The sequence below is a fragment of the Silurus aristotelis genome (genome assembly GCF_946808225.1).
Source record: "Silurus aristotelis genome assembly, chromosome: 3".
NCBI classification, from domain to species: Eukaryota; Metazoa; Chordata; class Actinopteri; order Siluriformes; family Siluridae; genus Silurus; species Silurus aristotelis.
Window position 1 is genome coordinate 27,168,999 of NC_139576.1, and position 6,880 is coordinate 27,175,878.

Below are 6,880 nucleotides of genomic sequence, written 5' to 3' on the forward strand. Positions count from 1 at the left end.
GGTGATGGTGCTTTGGGTTTTGAACAAGGAAGGTTATTACTCAATGACCCAAAGCACTTCTCTAAACTATTCAATAACTATTTAGAGAGGAAGCACTCAACTGGTGTTCTATTTGCAATGCACTGGCACCTGCAAAGCCTCCAAAGATATGGAGCTGTTGTAGAAGCAGCTTGATGGTATGGAACATAAAACGTGCTCATCAAGCCAGTCCAACTGGTTAGAGGTGCATGGAGAAGAAGTAAAAAGTTTTTCAAATGACCCCAACAACATGATAGCTTATTGATAAAAAATAAATTCAAATAATTACAATTTGTATTTTTTTTCAAGCAAAAATCAGGGCAACATTTTTTATTTATAGTTCATGTGATCAATAAAGGTATGACTTTCATGGACAATGTGAAATTATCTGGGTGATCCTATACTTTTGGTAGTGTGAACAGATTCAATTTAATTTGTATAGCATATTTAACAATAAACATTTTCTCAAAGAAAAAAGAAGTTATAATGTATAAGTTAAGTGCCTATAAGTGGGTTCCATGTTAGTTTATCCCCACTATGACACATCGTCACAATGTGAATTGTAAAATGAAAAGAATAAGTCAAATGCTGCACAATAAAGAGGTCTGTGCTTCACAGAACAAATGAATAATGACACAAAACATAGTGAAAACCACCCAAACCTTCTAAACAGAAAGAGTTTAAAGGTTCTTAAATGTCAGAATGAAGGCGTCTATGGGTTCCAAATTTCAGGACGTCAAAAAATTTGATTGTTTAAGTATAAAAATAATTATTTGTTTATGTTTTGTTCAATTTATGAAAATGGCAGTCATTTCTAAATGTTTAATTTTTTTGTCAAATATAATGATTTAAAGACATCCTTTTAATCACATCTATTCATTTCTAAATTACAACTAATGTGTACTAATGCAAAAAGTTGTAATATTGTGTCGCTATTTAAACACCGATAAAAAAAACAAACCTGTATTAATTCTACTACATTTGTCCAAAGTCAATGAAAAAAAATGAGAATGCAAAGATTAAAACAATTTTATCATGCAGGAAACTTCAACTAACTCTGAAAGCCCCACATGCAATCACATGGTCCTTCAGACATGCAGCAAAATCCCAGAACATCGTCCACTCCAGATAAATATTGATTACGGATGGTTTTAATTACTTTTGTAAATTGAGCAATTTTAGTATTCCCTCTTGACTCCCTGTGGAATGTAAGTGTGTGTATGTGTGTGAGGGAAAAAAAAAGAGAATACTGAGACCTATAAATCATGCTGGATACATAATTCATTGCAAGTGTGTGAAAAGGACAAGACAAGATGCTTTGGATCATTGCAAATAACATATGGCCTAGTGTCTCGTCTTCACACTGGTTTTGTGTGTGTGTGTGTGTGTGTGTGTGTGCGTGTGTGTGTGTGTGTGTGTTCCTTGGATAAGAGCTCCAGTGCTTCAACAAGCCTCTTTTAATCCTGTGAATTATATTTTGCCTCCCGTGGGGAGAGTGACTGATACGTTGTAAGGTTTATGCACAGATTTTAAAAGCGGACACTAGCTCATATATTACATTTTCTAATGTTTATAGGAGGGATCGAACGCTCTTTAATCACTAAGGGGAAAAAAATACGGTGGAAATTATCATCTTGTTGCTGACAACTGCAGTTAATTGCATCATAAATACTTTGGGAATGTAGTCGGGTCATTTGTAACCATCACGGCTCGAAAATATCTGTGTGTGGTAGGACCTGTGAGGATCTCTCCTCACAGAATGCCAGCAGCCTGACCTCAGGAGAGTGAGCGCTGCTCTCAGGTAGATTACTCTGTGGAATAGCAGTCTTTGAAGTTTGGGAGCGAGGGAGAGATACTGCGGGATTGGGACGACCCTTGTGATGACCTCAGCGCTAAAATGCTCAGGCAAGCGCACCAGGAGTGCATTTCTCCATGCAGTCTTCATCAGAGGATCTCCTCCTTGTCAGAAGAGCACTCCAGGGCCTACACCCAACTTTAAAAGATGAGCAAGGCAGCCAGAGCAGCTGGGGCAATGACCCAAATCTGAGGAGACCTGGATGAGGATGTTGGGGTGACTCTGGTCAGCTGGACTGAACTGGGTGACTCGAGAGAATGAAGGTAAAACAAAGTGGCAATGCATTAAAAAAAACAAACTCAGAATGAGATTCACACACCACATACACACACACACACACACACACACACACACACACACACACACACACACACACACGTACTGAGGAAAATGTGGGCCTCCTACTGAGGGACTGACATTTAATGGTCTTGGAAACATTCCTTTAATTTCACTTTCTTTCCGACTTTTCAAGGTAATTACTGCAGCTTTGATTTAATGTGATCTAAGAAAATGGACCAGATCTATTTTCAAACAAAGTTGGAATATGAAAGTAGGTTGAGTCGATTTTTTTATGTATATTTTACATTTTGTAAAGGATTTATCATTTTATTTTTATATTTTTCAGTTATTTTCTTAGATTTTTTTAATCAGATTTTTTTTGTAGATAAATTCTATTTGCCTCCGTCTCACCTCAGCCCGACAGTGACCGAATACAGATCTGAAATATTGTTATGCAGTCTGAAAAGTAAGGCCCTATTCAAATCAATACAAGTGCAAACATGCTCCCTAACTCCCAGCTCCCTAACAGCATCTCCCCACAGTCTCATGGATTGCAAGGAGAGATAGTAGTGTGACATGAATTGCGATCCACATGTAGATGTCCAACAGTGTATTGCTGCTCTGGGATCAAGACCTGTATTGTTATTTTGTGGGGATGCCATTACAACATAACCTGCAAATAATTATCGATATACATTCAGTGTAATAACACATGGGAGGAATGAGGTTAGGGGAAAAATATTTGAGAATAGTTGCAGTTTCTGCATTAGACACCAAAAATCAAAACTCTATATAATAAGTCTATAATATATAAAAACTAGTAAATATATGGGCACAAAAAATGGATACAAAACTTAGTCAGATAGATTTGACTAATGAATAAAAATAAATTGTAATCAATAGAATTTGGAAGATAAATTTGCAAAAAAAAATAATTATATATATATATATATATATATATATATATATATATATATATATATATATATATATATATATATATATATATATATATATATTTTATATTTTATATTTTATATAATTGTAATAAATAAAAGCCTTCAAATCCAAAATGTTATTGTTCACATACACAACAATACAACATGCAGTGAAATATTTGTCTCGATTATTTGTGACATATATTAAATATAATTATTACTGTAGATTTTGCTCTAAAATGAATGTCATTAAATTTGCTCAGAATTAAAGCAGAATTTATTTGCATCTGAATTTCTGTACCTGTAAACCAAGTTTTAATAGATTTTCTGTAATGCTTCTACCATTTTTAGTGGGTTTTTTTTTTATGTTTAAAGTGTTTATGCATGGTGAAAATTCAACCTTTATAATCCTAAAGATTGTGCCCAGAAATGTAATCATAATGAAATAAATGCCTTTCATTTAGGGGTGCTAGTATCGTATGTTTTTTTATATATATCTTATAACAATAAAAATAATAAGGATCAAACTAATATTAGATTTAATAGGGAAAATTTGGGAGCATTCACAGAGCTCCGAGGCAGTCCATGCAGGCAACTTTCTCACTACTAATGTAAAAACATGCTCAGCATCTGTTTTTGAGTGTTTTTAAGCTCCATGAGCATCAGTTAATCAGCCCAGCTGGGGATAAACACAACCTGATAAGTTCCAGCACCTTCCATAGATGCAGCAATGCTCCTGCAGTCTGCGGTCTTATCGCACATCCAGCTCTCCTCGCACTCCGAATGGCCATCACTGCCGTCCACTCATCCTCCCTCTATCCCTTTTCCTTTCCAGCTCTTTCATCTGTGCTACTCTATAAGCCTTCTGGAATAGCAGCATAAACCACCGTCTATCTCGCAGGTTCTGATCTCCCTGAATTCGATTTATTGCTCTTTGAATTGCAGCTACAAAATGATGTCCTTTTTCTCCCTGTACAAGCCCACCTATCTCTCTCTCTCTCTCTCTCTCTCTCTCTCTCGCTCTCTCTTTCACTCTCTCTCTCTCGCTCTCTCTCTCTTAATTTCTCTGGCATCAAACTGGCTGAATTGGTTGCTGTATTTATACAGCTCCAACTGAGATAAGAGTTGTGGCTCAGGGTGTACTTGAGCAAGCTGGAGAGGCTTTTTGCGACTCATGTTACATCTGTTTTCACTCTGAAAAAAAAAATAAATAAATCTTAGGTTGTCACTCCATTCACTTTTTCATGGTCCCTTTATTTATTTTACCACGACTCTGTTGTGTGTATGTGTTTGTGTAGTGAAGAGATATTGTACGGGTTTTATTGGCTATGTTCAGGTGTATTGGCTGTATTGTTAATAGCTCTACTGTTGTTAAAGGAATTATGCACCTGAGCTCAATGTGTGAGTGTGTTTTATTAGCTCAGCTCACCTGCTCAGCCACTGGCGTGTCCTAAAAATCTCATAAAAAAAAAAAAACAAACAACAACAACATGTATGTGATGTGTTGATCAGTGAGATGCAAAGATTGGAAAGAAGCACTATTTATTGTCTCCTGTGTACCCTTTTTTTTTTTTTTTTTTTTTTAGCCAAACTAGTGAAGAGAGAAAGAGTAGAATTTTTTGATCATGTTCATTTCATAACACATGCCAAAGTGGATGGTGAGCTCTTGAAAAATGCAAACTAAGTGCATTGCAGAAAATCATTGCCAAAGTGAGTTAAAAAAAAAAATAATGTTTGCATTATGTGTTCTAGATTAATTCAGACAAATCAAATGGTGCATTCTGGAAGAACTCAAACTAAAAGCATCATGGATTCTAGAAATATTTTCTCAAAACACATTGTGTATTCTAGAAAAAAAATTATGTGTCAATTGTCCCAAGTGTTGGTGAAGTTTTCAATGAAAAAAAGGTGCATGGTGCATTTTTAAAGGATTTAGACAAAGAGTATGGGGTGAATTATTACTGTAGGTTTTTAACAGTTACCTACCCATTACAGATTTACCTACACTAACTGACTAGACTGGAGCCTAAAGATTAAATCAAATATGATACCTTCTTGACTTTTCCATTTAAAGCTTTGTTGCAATTGATATTATCCTCACCCTGTCAATATCTATGGCCATGAGCTGCTCCCAGATATCAGTTTGAAGTTTGTCCTGGAACTTGTGCAGAAATGTTTCTTTTAAACAAATTAGCTTTAATTGTGGAACCTATAAGAGAGCTTTTTTGAAGTGGTAAAATTGATAAAACATTAAATGCTAGGCATGTCTCCAGCTCCCAGGTCTGTCTAGGGTTGTCCTTTGCACCCCCAGTGAGACATACAGCTTGAGGACAGAACGGTCTCAGTTGAGAAATGAGAAAGAAAAAGAGAGAGAGAGAGAGAGAGAGAGAGAGAGAGAGAGAGAGAGAGAGAGAGAGAGAGAAAGAGAGAGAGAGAGAGAGAGAGAGAGAGAGAGAGAGAGAGAGAGAGAGAAAGAGAGCGAGAGAGAAAGAGAGCGAGAGAGAAAGAGAGAGAGAGAGAGAGAGAGAGAGAGAGAGAGAGAGAGAGAAAGAGAAAGAGAGAGCGAGCTCAGCCTCACCGAACTGGCAGATGTTAAAACTTCGATATACAAGATACACGGCGGTCCTTAGATGTTTCTTTACCAGTAATCAGAGGGGCCCATTCAAATTCGCTACAGGATACATCACAGGTTAAATGTTGCATTATGAACAAGCGTGTGTCTGTGTGTGTGTGTGTGTGTGTGTGTGTGTGTGTGTGTGTGTGTGTGTGTGTGTGTGTGTGTGTGTGTGTGTGTGTGTGTGTGTGTGTGTGTGTGAGGGATAGTTGCTTAATGTGTGTCAACATATATCATTATTAGATATTCAGGTGCATTTGTGTAGCAAATCTCTAAACTGTGCTGAAATGGCTCTGCACTCCAACAATTCAGCAACTCTGAGGTAAATACTCCTTCAAGATTTTGGCCCAGTCTTGCAACTGGAGGCCCTCTGCTCTGATATTGTGCTCAAATTGGCAGGTGGTGAGGTCGGGACCATGAGGGATGCTCACCGCTCCTCCTGGGACCCCACTTGGCCAGCTCTCATCCTCATAATTATAATAAATTTGACATTTCACAGATAATATTGATTTCTCTATTTTAGCATTTCACCATAGGTGACATAGTCTAGCGTCAAGAATGAAATTTCTATTGATCTCCTGCGCATTAATCCCTCTTGTGTATGTGATCATTTTTATAAGACCTTTTACCGCACATAAATCAATATTTCATATCTGCCGCTGCGACGGAGGAGATGTCATATTTGTAAACTGCGGCTTGACACCAACGATTCTTTTTCCCTGCTCCGGCTGCAACTGTGCAAGACCAGTCAATTTGAGTGCCTGCAAAAAAGGCAAAAGGATACAAAGGGCTGAGAGGAGGAGAGGAAAAACAGACAGGCCCTGCTCCCTCCTCCTCTCTTACCCCCCACCTCTAACGATGAAATAGCATTTTAGAAGGGAAATTAGCTAGTGGGTGGTAAGCGATGCATAATTAAAATGAATTGGCTAACCGCCGCAATTGATTAGGCCTCTCCAACACTGGATTTATTGACCACAACACTAATTTGGCTGTTAACTTCTCATTGGTGTAGTTCTTTGTTCTGGGAAAGTGTAGCCTGTGTTTTCCTGTCAGCTCTGTAATCAGACAGTCTCTCCAGACCAGAGCCTGTTTTAGCTCGATCGGGGTACTTTGTTAACATTGTGTATATATGGATGGAACTGTTTTGACCAAGATTTTAGCAATGTGAAAATTCAC